At 36.4% G+C, this 27,431-nt stretch overlaps 1 long non-coding RNA gene across 1 annotated transcript in view; it reads right to left on the bottom strand.

Annotated features, from left to right (window-relative positions):
* Positions 1 to 976: 976 nt before the first annotated feature.
* Positions 977 to 27,431, bottom strand: part of LOC145543412 (uncharacterized) — an 85,320-nt gene continuing 58,865 nt past the window's right edge. Inside the window, exons 5-6 of the long non-coding RNA XR_014080701.1 lie at positions 21,633 to 21,704; positions 977 to 1,091 (exon numbers count right to left, since the gene is read on the bottom strand). This is a non-coding gene — a long non-coding RNA (uncharacterized LOC145543412). The remainder of the gene's footprint in view (positions 1,092 to 21,632; positions 21,705 to 27,431) is intronic.

The following is a 27,431-nucleotide window of genomic DNA, read 5'->3' as shown; positions in this document are numbered from 1 at the left end:
CAGGGGAGTAGGACCAATTAGAGCAGAAAGCATTTAACACCGTGTACTAGATAAGCAGAAGAGAGTCGACTTGAAAGGGCAAAATGAAAATATCCACACAGCACCAGAAAATTATCTGGTAAGTAAAATATGAAACTGTGTAGAAAATTTTAAGAGTCATACAGGATTGGTGGGTGGGAACTGAGAAGAGGACAGAAACAGATGGGCACAGTATCACTGTATGATGGTCCCTGGGGGTGGTGGTTTAGTCATTAAGTCTTGTCTGACTCTTGCAACCACATGGGTGGACTGCAGCCCGCCAGGCTCCTCTCTGTATGGGATTTTCCAGGCAAGCATACTGGAATGGGTTGCCACTTCCTTCTCCAAGGGATCTTCCCAAAGCAGGGATTGAACCTAGGTCCCTTGCATTGCAGGCAGATTCTTTCTCAAATGAGCCACCAGGGAAGTCCTGTGACGGTCTCTAGCACTATCCATAATACTTCGTACTGACTTCACTTCTAGTTCAGGCACAAGGTGGTAATACTGCTCAGATCATGACTTGTTTTATGTTAAAGCAATGGGACAAATAGTATTTGTATTTTTTAAAATATAAGATAGTTATTTTTAGGAGAGATATTTTTTCTTTGCAATAAACCTACCCAAAATAGTAGCTTCAATAAACTCTCACAGTAGCTTGCATCTACCAGAGTCCCTGTCATTTGCCTCTCTGCAACCCTCTTTTGCATCTCAAGGTGAATACTTATTTGAACAATGTTAAGTAAGAGTATGGGAGTGATTTTATTTAAATAACCAGAAGTTCATCATTTTGTTCTCTGATTCTAAAGGGATTACTTAAATAACCTGTTACAGACTGAATGTTTGCGTCCTCCTAAAATGTATATGTTGAAGTCCTAACTCCAAACGTGACAGTTTTGGGAGATAAAGCCTTTAGGGAAGTATGAAAGGTCAAGGAGGTCGTAAGAACAGACCCTCATTTGGCAGCATTAGTGTATTTTCAAGATGAAACACTAGGGAGCTTTACCTTTCTCTCTCCCTCCCTCTCCCTTCACCTTCTCTCTTCACCATGTGAGCACACAGTGAGACAACAGCACCTGCAAACCACAAAACAGAGCCTCTTAACCATGATCTAATCAGCCAGTACTTTGATCCCAAACTTTTTCACCTCAAGAACTGAGAGAAAATTAATTTATGTAGTTTAAGTCACCTAGGCTGTGGTATTTTGTAATGGCAGCCTGAACTGCTAATATAGAACCAAAAAACTCTGTTAATATATTGTCTTATATTCTCTAGTATCTTACTAAAAAGGAAAAGAATGAGGGGAAAAAAAAAAAAGAACCGAAACCTAAACTCTTGACTAGAATTTGGATTAAAATAAAATATGCTCGAATCAGGGGAAATTTCCTTGAGTAAGGTGATGGCCTGTGTTTTAAAGAATGAAAAAGAGGTTAGTTAGGCCAAGATGAAAAAAAAAGTGGGGAGATCATTTCATGAACCAGGGTCACGTGAAGAAGCCATAAAGGTGAAAACAAGATAATGACTCAATAAAACAACATAATAGCTCAGAAAAACAAGAAGCGGATGAAGGAAGAAGTTTGAAACAAAGAAGGATGGGGGATGAGGTCATTTGGTAGCAGCATATCAACTGGCTAAAGAATATTTGAAAAATTGCAATATAAATATCTAAGGAAAATCTTCCTTTGAAATATAACGACTTGTGGGTGTTTGTTCTTTGTGTGTGCTCTGATCACAATTGCTTATTTGGAACTAAGAGGACTCATTAAGAAATGCTACCATATAGTTTCTATTTTTAAAAGAACATCCTAAGTTGGCCGTTGTTGAAATTTCCTATTCATTTTATGAAAGAGAAAAGCCTTGGCACATAAAAAGGTCAGCTTCAGACTTTTCCTGTGTAGTTATTTCAGCAGACATCAAAACCTCTCTGCAGATTAAATATAGTATATATAAAGGGGGTATATAGGGAGGGAATATACAGCGGTAGAAGGTAAAACTCAAATTAGTTTACTCTTAGGTTGGAAGATTAGCCAAAACTTTGATCTTAGCTTTTACTTTTGAAAACGAGTCCATAATAATAACTTCCAATGAATGAGTTATTTCAAGAAATGAAAACAACCCAAAATGTTGTGTTAGGTAGTGAATAAACAAAAGTGCCACACACAAAGGTGTTTATCTAGAGGCATGGCTCCTTTTTCAAGAAATTTGTGTGCTTATCTTCAGGTTAAAAAATAAATAAATATTTAATAACATTTTAACTATACTAATAAACATATTTTCAAACATAAAAATTTCTGAATTAAAGAGGATTCTTAAAATTGATGAAGGCTTACCAGGCAAAAGTTACAATGTAGCCTCAGCAAGCCTGAAATTAATCAGAGTTGTTCATATGGTCCTCACATCAATTGAGTTATGTGCATTATTTGTACTTAAAGTGTTGCACTTAATGCAGCTTAAAATATCTCTTAAAATTTTGATACTGTGATTCAGCATGGAAACAAAAATGTGTGTGAGTAGAATAATATGGCAATATAGCAGATTAATATATGATTAAAAAAGAACTCCATGGCAAGACAGAAGAAAAGTTAGCTGGGAAGGATTGGGGGAGGAGGAGAAGGGGACGACAGAGGATGAGATGGTTGGATGGTATCACCGACTCAGTGGACATGGGTTTGGGTAAACTCCGAGAGTTGGTGATGGACAGGGAGGCCTGGCGTGCTGCGATTCATGGGGTCACAAAGAGTCGGACACGACTGAGCGACTGAAGTGAAAAAAGAACTCCACAGCAAGACAGAAGAAAAGTTCATTAGCAATAGTTGTTGAAAACAAATTTCAAGTGATTTTTTAAAGCATTGTATTACATGTAAATTAACTATGTTTCTACTTTCTTGATGTTCCTTAAAAGAATAAGGAAGTGATTGGATGGCATCACCGACTCAATGGACATGTGTTTGAGCAAATTCTGGGAGATAGTGAAGGGCAGAGAAGCCTGGCATGCTACAGTTCATGGGGGTCCCCAGGAATCAGATACAACTTAGCAACTAAACAACAACAACAAGTGATGTTGTCTTAGATGTATTGAAGTACAAGAAAGAGATTTTTTTCCCCTAAACTGTGTTAATATAAAACAAAAAAATTATTACCAGCTTTTACAATGTCTGGGGCCATGTTTGAAAATTTAAAAATAGATATCACTCTATGCAGTTGATCTTAAGAAATAACAGAAAATTATCCAAGCATTATTTTCACATTATAATACAGTTCTGTCATTGTTATTGTTTAGTTGCTAAATCGTATCTGACTTTTTTGCAACCTCATAAACTGTAGCTCTTCAGACTCCTCTCTCCATGGGATTTTTCAGGCAAGAATACTGGAGTGCGTTGCCATTTCCTTCTCCAGGGGATCTTCCTGACCCAGGGATCAAACCTGCATCTCCTGCACTGACAGGTGGATTCTTCACCAATGAGTCCACCTGGGAAGCCCAATATAATTCTGGAGTTGCTAAAGTAAACATGAATTTAGCAATGATTTTAAGGTCAGAAGTATAGATAAGTGGTTTGGTTATACCAAAGAGATACACAATGCTTAGGGAAAATAAAATACTGGAAAATTAACAAACAGTACAAAGAATGAAATTATACTTTAACATATGAATAAATTGATCTTTTTTACTGGTAGAGTGATCACCTATACTTGCATTGATGATGATGATAACTCAACAGTGTGGAATCGTAGGATCTAGCCTGAGTAGGTAAGTAAATGCCATGTGGTTTTATACTATCTTTACTTTCTCTCACTACAAATCTTAGTTAAAATAGATAGAAGAGAGAGTCTGTTACCAATAGGACAGAGTGAATACTGGATCTTCCCACAAATATCAGTTATAAACTCTTGTTCCATTCTTATGCAAATGAGAGTTATACACTCTGAACAAAATATATTAAAGAACTATCTAGGGCTCTGGAAAGTTTTAAAGTAAAGGTAGTCAAATATTGAAAGTAAGTCAAAATTTGTAGTAACAAAAAAATATTGAAGTGAATTTCTCAGTGTTATTTTTGTTTCCCTGAGGGTGGCCATAAATTTTTGACCATGATGGCAGATAATGTGGGGCACATTTCCGGAAAAAGAGTCTGAATATATTTGCCTGAGAAATCAACTGAAGGAATTCAGGGCAATAAAATTCTGCTGGAGATTTAGGAAAACCCTAGAAAGGAGAGAGCCAAAAAAGAGGAAAATTTTCCATGTGTATCAACCCAGATTTATAGCTGACCCCAAATCTTCATGGGGAAAACTGAAAGCAGCTTTCTGCTAAGGCTGAAAGCACTGAACTGAGATGTGAACTGCCATATATCACTGCATGTCATTTTAAAGTTTGAGTCTGGGCAATTTAATTGCCCAATAAAACAAAAACATGCATACTTTGGGGGGAAATATGGAGAATTCATGATCTACATAACATAATATATAAAATGTTCAGGATAAAATTGACATCCTTAACATACAGGAAGCAAGATTCTATTACTCTGTTTTAAGAATAGGCAATAAACTTGTGCCAAACTTGAGATGACCAGGATGTAGAATTATCAGAAACTGATATAAATATGTTTAGTGGTCAGGTAAAGTAAAATATGCTCATTAAAAACTAGATAGGAATATTAGAAAAGAAGTAAAAAATATAAGAAACAACCAAATATCTAAAGAAAATTTTGGAACTGAAAAATAACAACACTTAAAATTTAAAAAAAATACTTGTTTTACTTATTAATAAAAGAAATAGAAGAAAAAAATAAAATTAAAGGCAGATTATATATATAAATATATATATATATATATATAAATTATCCACTCAGAAGAAGAGATAAAAGACTGCAAAATGTACAAAGTTTTAAAGATCTAAGGAAGGTTAATCAAAAAATTCTCCTTTCTCAAAAAGGGAAGAGAGAGAGACTAGAGATAACAACATATTTTAATAAATAGAGGCAGGAAAGTATCTAAATGTGATGAAACATATAAATTCACAGACTTAAGAAACTTAGCATGTTAGTACAAGAAACCTATTAAAACCTAAATTAGATAAATTTGAAAAAATTCACATCTAGTCATATAAGAGTCAAATACTAAAGACTAATATGAAGATAAAATTTTGCAAAAAATAAAAATAGAAAAAGTTACATATTAAGAATAAGAAAATACAATCTAAACCATTATAGACTTCTAAACAAAAACATGAAGAATAGAAGATAACAGAGAACCTTTGAAAGGACTGAAAGCAAAACAAGACAAACAAAAAACAAAAGTTAACAAAGAATTCAGTGTTCAGCGAAAATATCCCCTGAGAATAAAGATTTATAGGCATTTTTCATGTAAATGAAAAATTAAGGGAATTTGCTATCATCAGACTGATATAGAAATACAGTCTAAAATAAATTCTGTAGGTTGAAGGAAAATGATAGAAGAGGACACCTGAATACTCAAGAGAGAATAAAGAGCATTAGAAATAATAAATGTGGGTAAATAAAGCTTTATTTGCTCCCATTTTATTTAAACACATATAATTGCGTAAAAAGTATGCTGCTGCTGCTGCTAAGTCGCTTCAGTCGTGTCCAACTCTGTGCGACCCCATAGACCGTAGCCTACCAGGCTCCCCCGACCCTGGGATTCTCCAGGCAAGAACACTGGAGTGAGTTGCCATTTCCTTCTCCAATGCATGAAAGTGAAAAGTGAAAGTGAAATCACTCTGTCGTGTCCGACTCTTAGCGACCCCATGGACTGGAGCCTACCCGGCTCCTCCATCCATGGGATTTTCCAGGCAAGAGTACTGGAGTGGGGTGCCATTGCCTTCTCTGATAAAAGGTATATATTTGCATAAATGTATGAAAAACATGGTGATGCCAATGAGAGTTCCAGAAAAAGATCTAATTATGCTTTACTGACTATGCGAAAGCCTTTGACTTTTTGGATCACAACAAAACGTGGAGAAATCTATGTGCAGGTCAAGAAGCAACAATTAGAACTGGACATGGAACAATGAGCTGGTTCCAAATTGGGAAAGGAGTACATCAAGGCTGCATATTATCATCCTGCTTATTTAACTATATGCAGAGTACACCATGCTAACTGCCGGGCTGGATGAAGCACAAGCTGGAGTCAAGAATGCTGGGAGAAATATCAGTAACCTCAGATACTCAGATAACACCAACCTTATGGCAGAAAATGAAGAACAAAAAAGCCTCTTGATGAGGATGAAAGAGGAGAGTGAAAAAGTTGGCTTAAAACTCAGCATTCAAAAAAGGAAGATCATGACATCTGGTCCCATCACTTCATGGCAAATATATGGGGAAACAATGGAAACAGTGTTTCTTTTCTTGGGCTCCAAAATCACTGCCGATGGTGACTGCAGCCATGAAATTAAAGACGCTTTTGCTCCTTGGAAGAAAGTTATGACCAAACTAGACAGCATATAAAAAAGCAGGGACATTACAACAAAGTCCATCTAGTCAAAGCTATGGTTTTTCAAATACTCATGTATGGATGTGAAAGTTGAACTATAAGAAAGTTGAAGACCAAAGAACGATGCTTTTGAACTGCGATGTTGGAGAAGACTCTTGAGAGTCCCTTGGACGGCAAAGAGATCAAACCAGTCCATCCTAAAGGAAATCTGTTCTGAATATTCATTGGAAGGACTGATACTGAAGCTGAAACTCAACTACTTTGACTACCTGATGCAAAGAAATGACTTGTTGGAAAAAGACCCTGATGCTGGGAGAAATTGAAGGCCGGAGGAGAAGGGGACTACAGAGGATGAGGTGGGTGGAAGTTATCACTGACTCAATGAACACGAGTTTGAGCAGAGGTTCCAGGAGTTAGTGATGGACAAGGAAGCCTGGAGTGCTGCAGTCCATGGGGTCGCAATGAGTTGGACATGACTGAGTTACTGAACTGAACAGATTTACATAAAATAGAAGTTTTCACACTATCATTTGGAGTTGCTCGTGTATGAAGGTATCACTTCAGTTCAGCCACTCAGTCGTGTCCGACTGTTTGGGACGCCATGAATTGCAGCAAGCCAGGTCTCCCTGTCCGTCACAAATTCCTGGAGTTAACACAAACTCATGCCCATCGAGTCAGTGATACCATCCAGCCATCTCATCCTCGGTCGTCCCCTTCTCCTCATGACCCCAATCCTTCCCAGCATCAGGGTCTTTTCTAATAAGCCGACTTTTCGCATGAGGTGGCCAAAGTATTGGAGTTTCAGCTTCAGCATCAGTCCTTCCAATGAACACCCAGGGCTGATCTCAATTAGGATGGACTTGTTGGATCTCCTTGCAGTCCAAGGGACTCTCAAGAGTCTTCTCCAGCACCGCAGTTCAAAAGCATCAGTTCTTCAGTGCTCAGCTTTCTTTATAGTCCAACTCTCACATCCATACATGACTACTGGAAAAATCATAACCTGGACTAGATGGACCTTTGTTGGCAAAGTAATGTCTCTGCTTTTTAATATGTTGTCTAGGTTGGTCATAACTTTCCTTCCTAGGAGTAAGCGTCGTTTAATTTCATGGCTACAATCACCATCTGCAGTGATTTTGGAGCCCAGAAAAATAAAGTCAGCCACTGTTTCCCCATCTATCTGCCATGAAGTGATGTGACCGGATGCCATGATCTTACTTTTCTGAATGTTGAGCTTTAAGCCAGTCTCTAAACTGTTATTTTGTGGGAATTTTTCTTCACTCAAATTGATTTCACTTAAAATGATGACTTTTATTTATTGTAATATGAGGATCTCCTGAATAAAACTTTAGTGTCACAAATTCACATATTCATGATATTTATATTTAGTTGATAACAACAAGTATGAACTGTAAAAAAACATTTTGTGGAGCCCAATACCATACTATGAACAAAGCTAGTGGAGGTGATGGAATTCCAGTTGAGTTATTTCAAATCCTAAAAGATGATGCTGTGACAGTGCTGCACTCAATATGCCAGCAAATTTGGAAAACTCAGCAATGGACACAGGACTGGAAAAGGTCAGTTCTCATTCCAATCCCTAAGAAAAGCAATGCCAAAGAATGCTCAAACTACCGCACAATTGCACTCATCTCACACACTAGTAAAGTAATGCTCAATATTCTCTAAGCCAGGCTTCAACAATACATGAACTGCTAACTGACAGATATTCAAGCTGGATTTAGAAAAGGCAGAGGAACCAGAGATCAAATTGCCAACATCTGCTGGATCATTGAAAAAGCAAGAGAGTTCCAGAAAAACAGCGATTTCTGCTTTATTGACTATGCCAAAGCCTTTGACTGTGTGGAACACAATAAACTGTGGAAAATTCTGAAAGAGATGGGAACACCAGATCACCTGACCTGATTTCTGAGAAATCTGTATACAGGTCAGGAAGCATCAGTTAGAACTAGACATGGAACAACCATCGGGTTCCAAATAGGAAAAGGAGTACATCAAAGCTATATATTGTCACCCTGCTTATTTAACATATTTGGAGTACATCATGAGAAACGCTGGGATGGATGAAGCACAGCTGGAATCAGGATTGCTGGGAGAAATACCAATGACCTCAGATATGCAGATGACACCACCCTTATGGCAGAAAGTGAAGAACAACTAAAGAGCCTCTTGATGAAAGTGAATGAGGAGAGTGAAGAAGTTGGCTTAAAGCTCAACATTCAGAAAAGTAAAATCATGGCATCCAGTCGCATCACTTCATGGCAGATAGATGGGGAAACAGGGGAAACAGTGACTGACTTTATTTTTCTGGGCTCCAAAATCACTGCAGATTGTGACTGCAGCCATGGACTAAAAAAAAGCTTACTCCTTGAAAGGAAAGGTATGACCAACCTAGACAGCATGTTAAAAGCAGAGACATTACTTTGCCATCAAAGGTCTATCTAGTCAAGGTTATGGTTTTCCAAGTAGTCATGTATGGATGTGAGAGTTGGACTGTGAAGAAAGCTGAGTGGTGAAGAATTGATGCTTTTGAACTGTGGTGTTGGAGTAGACTCTTGAGAGTCCCTTGGATTGCAAGGAGATCCAACCAGTCCATTCTAAAGGAAATGAGTCCTGAATGTTCATTTGAAGAATTGATGTTGAAGCTGAAACTCCAATACTTTGGCCACCTGATGGGAAGAACTGACTCATTGGAAAAAACCCTGATGCTGGGAAAGATTGAAGGCAGGAGGAGAAGGGGACAATAGAGGATGAGATGGTTGGATGGCCTCACTGACTCAATGGACATGAGTTTGGGTAAACTCCGGGAGTTGGTGATGGACAGGGAGGCCTGGAGTGCTGCAGTCCATGGTGTTGCAAAGAGTCGGACACGACTGAGTGACTGAATTGAACTGAACTGAGAGCATAGTAGTCATATTTTCAATAACGATTGACAGAGAAGATTTCATTATGACAAAAAAACAATGTTGAATATAAGAATGGACTAATGAATTTTCATTTCTTTCATCAATATATGGAGTCTTACATAATAGAAGGGTATTGAGCAATTATAAGAAGTGCTTTCTCACTTCATACAAGTTTATAATGTAAGGATTGTCATCTGCATTTTGTAGATGAAAAGATGTAAGTTAGGGTAACTTAAGTAATATGTTCAGTGCCTCACTCCTAGATGAAGGAATAGATTCAAACTCAGATATGCTGATTCCAAGTACATTGATATGCTCTGTCTCATAGTAGTGTGCCAGATGTACTATTCAATCATACTGGAACCAAAATGTCCTGCCTATACAGAATCCTTGCAATAACCGAATTCCCCAAGTGCCTGAGTCACATAGTCTGAAAAGTCATATTTTACACCACTGAGCACTGCATGCTTTATATGATGATACATTATCCATCAGAGCTTTACAATAACACATGTGACTCTCGCTTAACTGGCTTCCTGCACACTGGTAAAAGTAATCCCTGAAAGCCTGCTTTCCTCTTCTTCTTTTGAGAAAACCAGGATATTGCCTCCCTCTGAGCTATGCTTACTATTTTCTGTTACTTCACAGCACATTTTGTAACACTAGAATATCCGAGTACATTCAGTTTTTTTGCTTGGAAATTAATTGCATACTAGCAGCAGGTCCATCCTTTCCCATTGATTAATGCCCTCCCTTTATGTCTCTGTGATTTATTCTAGTCATGTTTGTCATTAACTAAAATTTTTAAAGATTATTTTTAAAAATTTCTCTTCTGTAGACACACCCTTACAATCAGGGGTACACATTTACTCTTTCTAGCTGACAGAATGTAGTACATGCTTGAAGTATGGGGCATTTTTTTTTCTGTTAAAATTAGAAGTACATTATAAAAGTAACAGAAAAAGCTAATAGACTATAAAAAATTTTAACCTAGAAAATATAAATCCCTCTGATTCTTACTTTCATTTCATAAAAAGTAAATTTAAAATGGAGAAATGTGACTAAATTTTTATCTAACAGTTTATATTTATTTTGCTAGCATTCACCATGAATGAGAGTACCAAGTTCTACACATACTTGATTATATTCATCAGAGTTCAACATGGAAACTGAAACATCTCAATTCCAAACAGAACAGATAATCTAAGAGTTGAGAAACCAAATGGGCTGGTTAGGTAATCTTGAGATGAGTAACAGCAGGAAGTTACTACTTCCACTCCTCAGACTGGACTGGTAGCATGCCCATCCCACGAGAAGAGTGGCAGAGGCAAAACATTTAGAATGGTGGTCTTGGTGGGAGGAGTGTTTCTTTAATGTCACTGACATTGTTTACAATTGCTAGCTCATGGTTATAGAAAACACAGGCTGACTTTTCAGATCAGTTCAGTTCAGTCGCTCTGTTGTGTCCGACTATTGCAACCCCATGGACTGCAGCACACCAGGCTTCCTTGTCCATCACCAACTCCTGGAGCTTGCTTAAACTCATGTCCATTGAGTCAGTGATGCCACCCAAACATCTCATCCTCTGTCGTCCCCCTCTCTTCCTGCCTTCAATCTTTCCCAGCATCAGGGTCTTTTCCAATGAGTCAGTTTTTCGCATCAGGTGGCCAAAGTGTTGGAGCTTCAGCTTCAGCATCAGTACTTCCAATGAATATTCAGGACTGATTTCCTTTAGGATTGACTGCTTTGATCTCCTTGCTGTCAAAGGGACTCTCAAGAGTCTTCTCCAGCACCACAGTTCTAAAGCATCAATTCTTTGGAGCTCAGCTTTCTTTATGGTCTAACTCTCACATCCACAATTATTATTGGCAAAGCAATAGCTTTGCCTAGACAGTCCTTTGTTGGTAAAGTAATGTCTCCACTTTTTAATCTGTTGTCTAGGTTAGTCATAGCTTTTCTTCCAAGGAGAAGCGTCTTTTAATTTCATGTCTGCAGTCACCATCTGCAATGATTTTGGAGCCCAAGAAAATAAAGTCTCTCACTGTTTCCATTTTTTCTCCATCTACTTGCCATTCACTGATGGTACTGGTTTTTTATATTTCTCCCAGCAATCTTGATTCCAGCTTGTGCTTCATCCAGCCCAGAATTTCTCGTGATGTACTCTGCATATAAGTTAAATAAGCAGGGTGACGATATACAGCCTTGACTTACTCCTTTCCCAATCTGGAATCAGTCTTTTGTTCCATGTCCATTTCTAACTTTTGCTTCTTGAACTGCATACAGATTTCTCAGAAGGCAGGCCAGGTGGTCTGGCATTCCCATCTATTTAAGAATTTTCCATAGTTTGTTGTGATCCACACAGTCAAAGACTTTGGCATAGTCAATAAAGCAGAAGCAGATGTTTTTCTGGAACTCTCTTGCTTTTTTGGTGATCCAGCAGGTGTTGGCAATTTGATCTCTGGTTTCTCTGGCTGACTTTTAGTTGGTTTCAATCTGCTTTTTAAATTTTCTTCACACAGATTATCCCCAATATTCTGCAACCAGTTGTACTGTTGATACCATGTTGCCCACTGGGTATGACATGGTGGAAACCTGATAGTTGGAAGAGAGATTACCAGAACTAGGAAGCTGGAATCATGAGCTGGAATTATGTAGAGCCAAGTAGGCAGTGTCACTCAGTGAAGCACGGCTCTAAGGAGACAGAGAGGGAAGAAATAATTTGAGTCTCCTACTAGTTCATTCCTTTGGCAAATTCAGCTAGAAAGCAACTGGCATGAGTGTTTGGAGTCAGTCCTCTTCCAATGAAGAATGAAGAGGAGAAAGAGAAGGAATGGACTTGGGAGCAAATGGGCAAATAACTGTCACACTTCAGATATGAGATATTACCCAGTCTTTTAATCTTTCCACTCCAACAGGGAAATATTGCTTTATTTTATTTGTAGCCAGTTCAAACGATTTAAAATGTTCATTGGTCATTTGTTTTCTTTCTTTTTTTTTTTTTTTTTTCTGGATTATCTGCTTGTATTATTTGAGACTTCTGTGGGGAAATGTTTTTGAGATCTTTTGATAGAGTTTCTTTATCTCCTTTATCCATTTCTTAATAACTTTGTCATAAATAAGGATTTTGCTTTTTTACTATGTTATTTTTATTCAGAAGTTTTAACTTTCATCTTGTCATGTATACCAATCTTTACCATTATGTCATCCTTTGAATGACATTCTGTACCCCAATATTATAAAAACTGTCTTGTTTATTCATTTTGTACTTCAACAGTTTCATTGTTCTGCTTAATTTCTTAATCCTTCTGAAATGGATTTGGGGACAGTATAAGTTAAGGTTTAAAATTAAATTTTTAAAAATTAGTATCTAATTTCCCCAACACTATTTATTAAACTATCCTTTGTTCACTTATTTGAAATTATACCATTGACCTATTTAAATTATATTTTACATGTTGAAGGTTAATAAACTTAGCCTAACAATTTCCTTCGTTTTATAAAGGTAGTAACTTAAATCTTTTGAGAATTAAAAATACTTCCAAATAAACAAACATGCCTTGGATATAATAGCATTAATTTTAGTTTCATATTCCCATTCCAGATAAAACAGCTAGCATTTTTGTCATTAGCCCTGGATTACTTTGACTGTTTTCTTTATCTTTTCATTCTTGCATAACTAGACAAAAGTTATATTTAGTGATTCCTTATGACTTAACTATAAATACAATAAAATTCTGATTATGAAAATGACATTAATTAAACAAAATTATTAAAAATAACTATGGTAATTTCAAATATGTTCACAACAGCCAACATCACACTTAATGGTGAAATCTTGAAAGTTTTCCTCTTAGATCAAGAACAAGTCAGCATGCTAACTTTCACTAGTTATATTTAACATGGTACTGCCAGTCCTAGCCTGAATAATTAGACAAGAAAATGAAATAACAGGCATCCAAATTGTATAGTAAGAAGTAAAATGATCCCTCTTTACAGATGACATGGTTTGATACGTGGAAAACCTTAATGACCACCCTCAAAAACCTGTTAGAATTAATTAATGAATTCAGCAGTAGCAGAATACAAAAATCAACAAACAAAAGTCAGTTACTTCCTTACACTAAAGTGAAGTCACTCAGTCGTGTCTGACTCTTTGTGATCCCGTGGACTGTAGCCTACTAGGTCCTCTGTCCATGGAATTTTCCAGGCAAGAGTACTGGAGTGGGTTGCCATTTCCTTCTCCAGAGGATCTTCCCAACCCAGGGAATGGACATGGATCTCCCACATTGTAGGCAGACAATTTACCAACTGAGCTACCACGGAAGCCTCCATAAACTAACAAATGAACAATTTGAAACAGGAAGAAAATAACCCCATTTACATTGCAAAAATAGAACTAACAACCTAACTGAATCTACAAACAATGTAATTCCTATCAAAACCCCAATGACATTTCTTCCAGAAACTAAAAAGAAACAAACCAAAAAAAAAAACTTATAAAATTTCTTTAAAAATTTTTTTCAAAGGACACCAAGTAGCCAAAACGATCTTGAAAAAGAAGAACAAAGCTGGAGGACTCACACTTCCTGATTTTAAAATTTATTACAAAGCTATAGTAATCAAAAGAGGCTCAAAATCACTAATTGCTAAGAAAATGCAAATAAAAACTACAGTGAAATACTACTTTATATCCACTAGGGTGACTCTAAATAAAACACGAATAACAGATGTTGGTGAAGATGTGAAGAAATTGAAACACTTGTGTACTCTTGGAACAAATTTAAATTTGGACAGCTGCTTAGTAAAACAGTATAGCAGTTTTTTCAAAAAAATAATTAACATGACCTAGCAATTCCACCACTTAAAGAAATATTTATATATTCTCATTTGTAGTAAAATTATTTACAATAGCTAAAGGTATAGAATGTATCTAGAGCAGTCAAATTCATAGAAACAGAATGTAGAATGTAGTTTCCAGGAGCTGGGATGAATGGGGAATAAAAAGTTATTTTTAATGTCAAAGAATTTATATTTTGCGAGATAAAAAGAGTTATGGCGATTGATGGTTGAAAAAAATGTGAAAGTAGTTAATACCCCTGAATCATACACTTAATAGGCCTAGGATGGCAAATTTTATGTTAAATATGCTTACCATGATTAAAAAAATACATATTAATAAAATGATAAAATTCTTTGACACTGAACCTATTGAGAAATGAAGCATCTTTATTCTCCATTTGAAAATATGCTGGCTTTACTGAGTAACTTGTGACATATAGAATGCTGAGAAGTGATGCTGTATGACTTTAGAAAGATGATAAAGCTTCCATTGGATTCTATTTTTGACATATTCACCTTTAGATATCTGCATCCATATTCTGAAATAGCCCAAGTTACAAGAAGAGGTCTTGATTATACATGTTGTCCATGTTCCAGACAACAGTGCGGTCTGTAAGTGAGAAACCTTTTGTTAATAATACTTTACCCACTGTTGTGAGTGCAGTCATAGGAGAGATCCACAGAGAACCATTTACTTTTGCCTGGTCAACCCCCAGGACCATAAATAATATTAATAAGTGATTAACGTTATTTTACACCACTATGCCACTTTGGGGCAGCGTATTATGATAATTATATAATCAAAACAACTGCCAAGAGCAGAATCTATGGAATCATAATTACTAGTATTTGAATTTCAACTTTACTACTTGCTAGCTACATGTGACTTTAGATTTGTCACTTGTAATTTGAGGATAAAAGTACTTATTTCATAAAATCGGTTTGTGTATAAGTGAAATATATGTAAAATACCCCTTACATTATATGGAACATCACAAACCTTCAATATTTTATAATAATGGTTAATATTGTTCTTATTAGAATTAGCATAAAGTGTTGAGTGTACCCTTGTTAAAAAAATTTACACATGCATTTCTGATAAAACAGACTTTCCTTAATCAAAAGAATTTAAAATTTCTAATACCAGTTATAATTCCCAAATTTAATCTGGATTCCATTCCAGTTGAAGATAAGATTTTCAAATTATATAATTTTTCTACGTTTCTTGCAAGGCACAGAGATAAATTAGATTTTATATATTCTTAGTTTCTATTTTCCACAAAAATATTTAGAGATTCTTAGCTGAATTTTCCAAGAAAGCAATTCATTGCTCTTTGTGGACACCCAAACTTCATTTGCAAAATTGTATTCCTCTTAGCATTCAACTTTATAATTAAGTTTTTCATATATTTAAAAGTTGTCCATTCATTTAAACTTGGATCAGGGAGAAGGGAAAGGTTTCCTCTAGAGCAGTTGTATTGTTGTATTCGTGGAACATTATCAATCTCATATTTTTGAAGGCTTGTAAATTATAGAGCCACTGAAATTATTGCCAAGTATATAGAAATGATCTTTGTACACAAAATCTATTTAGACTGAGAAGTATCTTTCTGGACCCAATGCAATGCAATGCTAATGGATCTATTTTCTTGCACCTCTGTTAAAATATGAGATGGTTACTGCCACTTTCTTTACAAACCAAAAGAATCGTCTATAAGGAGCTCAACTATAAAAATTATAATCACCAGCAAATTTTTCTTTAGCACAGGAAACACTATTTTCTAGTTTCTCGCTGATGATAAAAGACTAGAATTGAAACAGTACTGTTTCTGTGTGGTTATGTAAAATGTTATGACTAAAAATCCTATTAAAATGCCTGGGGATTGCATGCATTAAATAAGTTCGCATTATTCCTTAAAACTCTCAGGCTTCCATGTCAAATTTTTAGCACACAAAAGATTTTTTATTATATGATCTCAGAAAAGGGACCTCAACTGAATGGCACAATGATTCTATTTTTGTTTCAACATTAGATTTGAGTCTATGCCACAGTAAGAGAACAAGGAAGTTCCATTTATATTTCAGAAATAATATTTGAAACAAAGACATTGACAAGAGAAAAATGGTTAAGAAGCTGCACTCCTCCTAATAGTGTTTATGTAAGTCTGGTGGAACACATGTACCTTTAAGAGCAGCATAAATGCTTTGCCAACACCCCTAAAGTTCAGTAGAAAATCACAAAACCCTTGTTATATTTTGTGACAGTGATAGGTGAATGATAAACCATTTTCCTATGTAAGGAACTCTGAAGCAAGAATAAAGTCTCAACCTTTAGAAAACCATCCTTTGCAGACATTCTTTGCTGTCACTAATGTGCAAGCTATTACATCTGCCAAATTTCTCCTCAAGGTATGGCAGTCCCATGTTTTCACTGCTCAGTTCATTTGCCACTGTCTAATTAACAGTCATTCTTCACTTTTCTGGCTTTTTCTTACTGCATCTTGCTTTCTACAGCACAGCCCCACATAGTGAGCCTGTAGGAATGATCAAGGAAAGGTCTACAACAGCTTTTGTGAAAATCCTGAGACCAGTCAGATCATAATCCGTCCTTGCCCCAACCTCAACCAAAGCAAGGACTGAAGATCGCTCCCTTCTGCCTTCATTCCACAGTTCTGGTTGTGCTTGTGGTCTTTTAGGACACAGAAACCACTATTCGCTTTCCAGTCTGTCTTGTAACTAATGTTTTTAGTATGCATGCATGCTGAGTCACTTCAGTTGTGTCCAACTGTTTGTGATGCTATGGACTGTAGCCCTCCAGGCTCATCTGTCCATGGGATTCTCCAGGCATGAATACTGGAGTGGGTTGCCATTTCATTCTCAAGGGGATTTTCCTGACCCAGGGATTGAACCCGCATCTCTTATGTCTCTGCATTGGCAGGCAAGGTCTTTACCACTAGCACCAAAATTTTTAGTATATTTTGTGTTTATTTGAAACAGAGCTAGCAAATATCTGTTTATACTGCTACAGCCTAAACCACCTATGCACCTCTAGGTTTGTTTTTTTTTTTTTCTTTTACTAAAGGAGTACTTAGTAGGAGTAAATGTTTCATGATACATGCCAGCTTTCACAAATCTCTGGGCTTCCCAGGTCAAGCAGTGGTAAAGAATCCTCCTGCCTATGCAGGTGATACAAGAAATGAGGGTCAGATCTCTGGGTCAGGAAGATCTCCTGGAGTAGGAAACAGCAATCAACTCCAGTATTTCTGCCTGGAAAATTCCATGGACAGAGGAGCCCAAAGGGTTATAGTCCGTGGGGTCACAAACAGTTGGACATGATTGAGCAACTCAGCACACAACACTCAAAGGGCACAAGGTCAGGTGTTCATCTTCGTTTGTTTCAATAGGGTTAACCTTAATTCTACATGATTAAACATTTACTGAGCACTGCCCTGCCCACCAGAGTAAGACCTAGTTTTAGCCACAGCCAATCCCTCCCATCAGAAAGCTTTCACAAGCCTCTCATCCTCATCCATCAGAGGGCAGACAGAAGAAGCAAGAACTAAACTTCTCCAGCTTCCAGAACAAAAACCACGGTCCATGAAAGCTAACAAAAATGATCACATGAATCACAAATCAGTGAAACTATGAGCCATGCCATGCACGGCCAACCAAGACGGACAGGTCATGGTGGAGAGTTCTGACAAAATGTGGTCCACTGAGAAGGACATGGCAAACTACTTAAGTATTCTCACCTCGTGAATGCCATGCACAGTCTGAAAAGGCAAAAAGGTATGACACCAGAAGATGAGTGCCCCAGGTCACTATGTGTCTCATATGCTACAGGGGAAGAGAAGAGAAAGTGCTCCAGAAAGAATGAAGAGGCAGGGCCAAAGCAGAATTGATGCTCAGTTATTGATGTGTCTGGTGGTGAATGTAAAGTCCAGTGCTGTAAAGAACAATATTGCATAGGAACCTGGAATGTTAGGTCCATGAATCAAGCTGAATTTGACATGGTCAAGCAGGAGATAGCAAGAGTGAACATCAATATTTTAGGAATAAGTCAAATAAAATGGACAGAAATGGGAGAATTTAATTCAGGTGACCATTAAATCTACTACTGTGGGCAAGACTCCCTTAGAAGGAACAGAGTAGCCCACACAGTCAAGAAAAGAGTCCAAAATGCATTAATTGGGTGCAATCTCAAAAATGACAGAATGATTTCAGTTTGTTTCCAAGACAAATCATTCAACATCATAGGAATCCAAATCTATGTCTCAACCACTAATGCTAAAGAAGCTGAAGTTGAATGGTTCTATAAAGACTTACAAGACCTTCTAGTACTAATACCAAAAAAAGACATAGAGGATTGTAATACAAAGGTGTGAAGTCAAGAAACACCTAGAGTAACAGGCAAGTTTGGCCTTAGAGTACAAAATAAAGCAGAGCAAAGGCTAACAGAGTTTTGCCAAGAGAACACACTGGTCACAGCAAATATGCTCTGTCAACACACAAGAGATGACTCAACATATGGACATCTCAAGATGGTCAACACCAAATCAGGTTGATTATATTCTTTGCGGCCAAAGATGGAGAAGTTCTATAGAGTCACCAAAAACAGTACCTGGAGCTGACTGAGGCTCAGTTCATGGGCTCTTTATTGCAAAATTCAGGCTTAAATTGAAGAAAGTAGGGATAGCCATTAGACAATTCTTGTATGACCTAAATTCAATCCCTTATTATTATACTATGGAGATGATTAATAGATTCAAGAGATTAGATTTGGTAGACAAAGTGCCCAAAGAACTATGGATGGAGGTTTGTAGCACTGTACACGAGGTGGTGACCAAAACCATATCCAAGAAAAAGAAATACAATAAGGCAAAGTCATTGTCTGAGGAGGCCTTACAAATAGCTGAGAAAAGAAGAGAAATACAAAGCAAAGCAGAAAGGGAAAGTTATATCCAACTGAACACAGCGTTCCAAAGCACAGCAAAGAAAGATAAGAAAGCCTTCTTAAGTGAACAATCCAAAGAAATAGAGGAAAACTACAGAATGGGAAAGACTAGAAATCACTTTAAGAAAATTGGAGATACCAAGGGAACATTTCATACAAATACGGGCATAATAAAGGACAGAAACAGTTTGGACTTAACAGAAAAACAAGAGATTGAGAAGAGGTGGCAGTAACACACAGACAGATGAATGGATAAGGAAGCTATGGTACATATACACAATGGACTATTACTCAGCCATTAAAAAAAAATACATTTGAATCGGTTCTATTGAGATGGATGAAACTGGAGCCCATTATACAGAGTGAAGTAAGCCAGAAAGAAAAACACCAATACAGTATACTAATGCATATATATGGAATTTGAAAGATGGTAACGATAACCCTATATGCGAGACAGAATAAGAGACACAGATGCATAGAACAATTATATGGACTCTGAGGGAGAAGGTGGGGGTGGGACGTTCTGGGAGAATAGCATTGAAACATGTATATTATCATATGTGAAACAGACCACCATTCCATGTTTGATGCATGAGACAAAGGCTCAGGGCCGGGGCAATGGGATGACCCAGAGGGATGGGATGGGGAGGGAGATGGGTGGGGGGTCCAGGAAGGGGAACACATGTAAACCCATGGCTGATTCATGTCAATGTATGGCAAAAACTATTACAATATTGTAAAGTAATTAGCCCCCAACTAAAATAAATAAATTTATTAAAAAAAAATAGGTAAACAACAAAGACCTACTGTATAGCACAGGAAACTACATTCAGTATCTTGTAATAACCAATAATGCAAAAGAATCTGATAAAGATACATATATATATATATATCTGAGTCATTCTGCTGTACACCTGAAACTAACACAATATTATAAATCAACTATACTTTGATTTAAAAAAAAGTGGAGTTGCTGGATCAAAGGATAAACATATAAAAAAAAAAGTCTTAATGACCATGATAACTACCATGGTGTGGTCACTCACCTATAGCCAGGCATCCTTGAGTGTGAAGTCAAGTGGGGCTTAGGAAAGATTACTATGAACAAAGCGAATGGAGGTGATGTAATTCCAGCTGAACTATTTCAAATCCTCAAAGATGATGCTCTTAAAGTGTTGCACTCAATATGTCAACAAATTTGGAAAACTCAACAGTGGCCACACGACTGGAAAAACTCAATTTTCATTCCAATTACAAAGAAAGGCAATGTCAAAGAATATTCAAACTACCATACAGTTGTGCTAATTTCACATGGTAGCAAGCTAATGTTCAATATCTTTCAAGCTATGCTTCAGTAGTACATGAACCAAGAACTTCCAGATGTAATTGCTGGATTTATAAAAGGCAGAGGAACAACAGATCAAATCACCAACATCATTGCTTCATAGAAAAAGCAGTGGAATTAAAAAAAAACTATTTCTGCTTCATTGAAGATGCCTTTGAGTATGTGGATCACAACCATCCATGGAAAACTTCTTGAATAGATGAGAATATCAGAGCACCTCACCTACCTCCTGAGAAATCTGTATGCACAACAAGAAGCAACACTTAGAACCACATATGGAACAATGGACTGCTTCAAAATGGGGATAGAATTATGCAAATGCTAAATATTGTCACCATGCTTATTCAACTTATATGCAGAGTACATTAGGCGAAATGCTGGGCTGAATGAATCACAACATGGAATGAAGATTGCATGGAGAAATATCAACAACCTCAGATAAGCAGATGATATCACTCTAATGGCAGAAAGTGAAGAGGAACTAAGGAGCTTCTTGACGAGGGTGAAAGAGGAGAGTGAAAAAGCTGGCTTAAAACTCAACATTCAAAAAACTAAGATCATGGCATCTGGTCCCATCACTTCATGGCAAATAGATGGGGAAAAAAGTGGAAGCAGTGACAGATTTTACTTTTTTGGGCTCCAAAATCACCGTGGATGGTGTGCTGCAGTCCATGGTATTCCGAACAGTCAGAGACAACTGGACAACTGAACAACAATGACATAGCTTGCATATAATAGCAAAGGACCACTGTGTTTGAAAAATAATACCTTCTTTTTTTTTTTTTTCTCCCTACACACTCTGGAGTTGCACTGTATTTTCTACCAGGTTGATATATGTGTTACTCATATCTGCTTATACATTACAACCATAAGTGCCTCTTATTGTCAGTGACTCTCTCTGAATGTAATAAAAATATAAAATGCATTCATCAAATAATCACCTAAGTATGCTATTAAAACTAAATGAGGTCATCTCTCACTTAGGAAGACAGAGGCTGCACATTCATTCTATGCACTGAGGCAACTTGGAAACTAACATTTCACAGAATGGCCACTAGTATATTATCAAAGGAACTTTTAAGTGGGTTAGATATTTTAAAAAACTTACCATAGGAGAGGATGGCTTAGATGGTTTATCTCCTGGCTTTTACAGGAAGTATATAATATTATATTTGGGTAACTGAAAATGAAACGAAGTTGACAAGATGAATATAACAAAGGCAAACAAAATCTCAGTAGTCATTTAAGAGATACAGGCTATCACAGCAAAGTAGGAAGTAAGCCTTTCTAACCAGATTTGAAACGTATTCTTTCATATTACTGTAGTTATGAATCTTTCTATCTCATGAGAAGGGCATGAAAATTGAAATCTTCTTTTTTATTCTAAATAGTTGAGAGTTTTTAAAAAAAATATTACAGAAAAAGGGGAAAATTGAATCTTACACAACTACTATTGTTTTAATTGTACGTAAATACTTTCATCTACTAAAGGAAGTTAGACTAAAGCTTTTTCACTGGCTTGAACTCAATTCTTTGGTTAATTTGAATACATAGTTTACAATGGGTTTTCCCTTGTATCATTCTGACCGTCTTAACAGTTAGGTAGATGAAGTACTAATTAACTAAACAAATGAAGAAATTCAAGACAGTATATGAACCATGGCAAAGCACAACTTGCTAGAGATAGCACTAAAGTGCTTCCATGTGGGAAGAGGAGGACTGTGAGTTTACTACAAATCCTCGTTAAAAAAAATAGTCTCCTAAATGTTCTACAGATGTGTCATGCCATAATCTGTATGTAGTTTAGCACCATCATTCCACAACTAAGAAACCATGTTTTCCTTAAGTTAAATTATTTTATTCAATTAACAAACTTTTATGGATCATCTCTTGTTTACAAGGTCATATTATAAATCCTTTAGTAATAAAGATGAATAAAATATAATCAATCTGCCAAGAAGTTAAAATAGCAACTTGAATTTATATTATTTCTACATATGTTATTTGATTTTGTCTTTCCAACTGCACATCATGCTCATTGGAAAATTAAGAGAACAAAGATTCAGAGAAGATAAGTGATCCATTCTTTTTTACCTGTTAAATGCAAAATGAAAAATCACAACTTGAGCTTCTAACTTTCTTTTAACTAAATATACTTTCTACTATGTAATTCATCTTGGTAGGCTATTGATGTTACAGGTATTTATAGAATATTTATAGAATAGGCTGCCACTTCATTCCTTATATCAATGTCATTCCTTCTATCAAGTGAAAGTGAAAGTCACTCAGTCGTGTCCGAGTCTTTGCGACTCCATGGACTATACCGTCCATGGAATTCTCCAGGCCAGAATACTGGAGTGGGTAACCTTTCCCTTCTCCAGGGGATCTTCCCAACCCAGGGATCAAACCCAGGTTTCCTACATTGCAGGCAGATTCTTTACCAACTGAGCTATGAGGCTATACTATGTCCTAGGGATGAGCCAGATCATCCTTACATTTCTCATCTCCTATTGTCTCTGCTTCAGTTGAGCTTAAATTCCATCCAAAAAGTGAAATGTTAACCTGTGACTTTTCTAACATTATATATAAATGAAGACATTGAAAACTGACTTAAAACACACTCTTTTCCACTTATATTATATAAGAAAAATTTCTGGTTCCTAAGAACTTTTACATTTTATATAAAGGAATCTTTTTTAAATGAATATGTTTCTTTTTCTAAAAAAACAAAACAAAACCAAAAAACTCTATTATCTAGAGAGCTCCAGTATTAGAGGCAAACATGTAGAGGTCCAAATCTTTGACATCAATTGTCCAATCTAATAAAAACTCAGAATTTTAGAATGCATCCTGTTTTTAAATGCTACAAAAATTTGTCTGGAGATAAACCAATATATATCCTTCTCAACATTATTTAAGAATACGGCTCATGGTAAAACAATTTAAATATGTAAGAACTTGGGAGAGAACAAGATGGCGGAGGAATAAGTGGATATGGAGTACATCTCTCTCCATGAACACATCAGGAATACACCTTCAGACACAGAAGTGCATGCAGAACACCAGCTGCGAGCAGACGGGAAGACCTGGACAGTGGAAAAGAATATATAGAACCATGCGAAACTCGGTAGGATGAAGGAACTAGGTGGAAAAGCAGGAGTGTTAGTAGGACTGGACCTGCCCTCGGTGGGTGGGGAAACAGAAGTAGAGGTCTGATCCCCACAGGGGGGCAATTATCTGAGTCAGAGGAGAAACATTTAAGGCTGAGAGTGAAACAGCTGCTCTGTGGCAGCCTAAATGGAATGAAAATCAGACAGTCCTTGCCACAGCCATACATATGCTGGGCAGGAATGTGAGTCTCCTGGAAGGGGCAGCAACTGGGAGCTGGAGTTTAGGGATTGTGGAGCAATCCGAGGGCGAGGGCTGCTGTTGACTGTGGAGTGACGGATCAACGGGATGTGAAGGAGGAGATCATGGTGGGAAATGCTAGGCAGGTGGAGGAAAGCCAGGCAGCCACGGAAGCAAGGCGATACTGCTGAGTCACGTGTAGGGGGTGGGGCCATCACCATAGCCTCTTATTATTATTATTTTTTCCACATTTATTCCTTTGTTATCTTTTCCTACTGTTCTTTTCCCCTTGCAGCTAATCTTTAATGCATATAAGTCTTCTTTATCTTCCTCTATTTAATTTTGCATATCTATTCTTTCTTTCTTTCTTTTCTCTCCTTTCCTCTCAATGTATTTGTTAGTTTTATTTTCATTGCTATATTCCCCAATTGGCACCTTGCTTTAGTTCTGATTTCCAGCTTGTACTTTAATTAGTTTTGTTCCAGTAGATATAATTTTTGGTTTCCTTTGTTCACCAGGTCAATCTATTGTATTTAATTTTTGTTGGACTGTACTGATTTTGCTTATAGGGTGTAAATGTATATGTGTATATTCAGTCAAACTTTCTATTGTTGTTATAAACCTCTGCCTCTACATTGTGCTTTTGCAGTTCTGTGGAGTTTTCCCTTTTTCCCCCGTTTTTCTTTCTTCCTCCATTTTTTATTTTTTCTCTTTTTTATAATTTTAATTTTCTTAAACCTATTACATTTTTCTACATTTATTCCTTTGTTTAGTTTTCCTACTCTTCTATTCCCCTTGCAGTTAATCTTTAATGTATATAAATCTTCATCTACCTCAATTTAACGTTGCATATCTATTCTTTTTTTTTTTCTTGCTTTCCTTTCCTCTCAACATATTTGTTAGTTTTATTGTCTTTGCTTTATTCCCCACTTGTACCTTGCTTTAGTTTTGTTTTCCAGTTTGTGCTTAAGTTAGTTTTGTTCTTAACTGGTAAATACAAATTTTGATTTGCTTTAATCGCTGGATCAATCTATTGTACTTTATTTTTGTTGGATTGTTTTCACTTTGCACACAGGTGTATAATGTATACATGTATATTCCATTATTTTAATTATTATTTGCCTGATTTTGTAACTGCCATTTGGGGTTCATCTTTTGTTTCTCATTTTTAAATATTTGTTTTATTCTCCTTAAGGGCATAACAAACCACTTGTGGAATCTTCGTTCCTCACCAGAGATCAAATCATGAACCTTTGGAGTGGGCACACTTACTCCAAGACCCTAGAATACCAGAGAACTAACCCTAGGGAGTATCAAATAGTGAGAACTCACACAAAGGAAACCACTTGAATGCAAGACCCTGCATCACCCAACCACCAGTAGCACCCCCTATAGGAAGCTCACACAAGCCACTGGGCCAATCTTAGGAGGGCAGAAACCAAAAGGAAGAAAGAATTCAATCTTCTTCAAGGAAAGAATTCAACTTTCTTTGAAGCTGGGGGAAAGGAGACCTCAAACACAATAACTTAAAAAAAAAAAAAAAAGAAGAGACATAGAAATACTGCACAAATGAAGAAACAAACTAGAAATACAAAAGTCCAGATAAATGAAGAAGAAATAGGAAAATTACCTGAAAAAGAATTCAGAATATTGATAGTAAAGATGATCAAAAACCTTGAAAACAAAATGTAGAAAATGCAAGAATCAATTAACAAAAACCTAGAAGAATTAAAGAATAAGCATAGAGACAAACAACACAATTGCTGAAATTAAAAATACTCTAGAAGGAATCAATAGTAGAATATCAGAAGCTGAAGAACGAATCAGTGAGCTAGAAGATAAAATGATGGAAATAACTTCTGAAGAACAAAATAAAGTAAAAAGAATGAAAGAGCCAAGGACAGTCTCAGAGACCTCTGGGAGCATAGCAAATGCACCAACATTCGAATTATAGGGTTCCCAGATGAAGAAGAGTAAAAGAAAGGGTATGAGAAAATTTTTGAATAGATTATAGTTGAAAACTTCCCCAAGATGGAAAAGGAAATAGCCAATCAAGTCCAAGAGACACAAAGAGTCCCATACAGGATAAAACCAAGGAGAAACATGCCAAGACACATCGAATCAAACTAACAAACAGTAAACACAAATAAAGACTATTAAAAGCAGCAAGGGAGAAGCAACAAGTAACATAAAAGGGAAACCTCATATGTGTAACAGCTGATCTTTCAGCAGAAACTCTGCAGGCCAGAAGGGAATGGGAGGATATATTTAAAGTACTGAAAGAGAAAAATCTAAAACCAAGATTACTGTACCTGGCAAGGATCTCATTCAAAATTGGTGGAGAAATAAAAAGCTTTTCCGACATGCAGAAATTAAGAGAATTCAATACCACCACACCAGCTTTACAACAAATGTTAAACAGTCTTATATAATCAAGAAATACAACAGAAAAAAAAATCTACTAAATCAACCCCAAACAATTAGAAAATGGCAATAGGAACATATATGTCAATAATTATTTTAAATGTAAATGGATTAAATGCTCCAACCAAAAGACACAGACTGGCTGAATGGATACAAAAACAAGACTCATATGGATGCTGTCTACAAGAAACCCACTTCAGACCTCAAGACATACAGATTGAAAGTGAGAGGATGGAAAAATATATTTTATGCAAATGGGATGCAAAAGAAAACTGGAGTAGCAATCCTCATATCAGAAAAAAATAGACCTAAAAATAAAAATGATTACAAGAGATAAGGAAGGACATTACATAATGTTCAAGGGATCAATCCAAGAGAAGACATAACAATTGTAAATATCTATGCACCCAACATAGGAGCACCTCAATACATAAGAAAAACACTAACAGACATAAAAGGAGAAATTGACAGTAACACAATAATAGTAGGAGACTGTAACACCCAACTCACACTAATGGACAGATCATCAAAACAGAAAATTAACAATGAAACACAAGTCTTAAATGATACATTAGATGAGATTGATCTCATTAATATCTTCAGGATATCCCATCTGTATTCAGAAGAATACACCTTCTTCTCAAGTGCACATGGAACATTCTCCAGGATAGACCACATCTTGGTCACAAATCAAACCTCAGTAAATTTAAGAAAATTGAAATTGTATCAAGCATCCTCTCCAATCACAGCGCTATGAGACTAGATATCAACTATAAGAAAAAAACTGTAGGAAACTAAAACACTTGGAGATTAAACAACATGTTTCTAAATGACCAACAGGTTATTGAAGAAATCAAAAGAGAAATAAAAAAATTTCTAGAAACAAATGACAATGAAAACATGAAAATTCAAAACCTGTGGGAAGCAGCAAAAGCGGTCTTAAGAGGGAAGTTTATAGCAATACAATCCTAACTCAAGAAACAAGAAAAACATCAAATAGACAACCTGACTTTATACCTAAAGCACCTGGAAAAAGAAGAACAAAAAATGCCGCAAAATTAGTAGAAGGAAAGAAATCATAAAGATCCGAGCAGAAATATATGAAAAAGTAATGAAAGAAACAATAGTAAAAATT

Source organism: Giraffa tippelskirchi, chromosome 3, assembly GCF_054371585.1.
Source record: "Giraffa tippelskirchi isolate mGirTip1 chromosome 3, T2T-mGirTip1v1.2.pri, whole genome shotgun sequence".
Taxonomy (NCBI): domain Eukaryota; kingdom Metazoa; phylum Chordata; class Mammalia; order Artiodactyla; family Giraffidae; genus Giraffa; species Giraffa tippelskirchi.
Note: the sequence above shows the minus strand (reverse complement) of the source record. Positions and strands in the feature narration are given on the sequence as shown.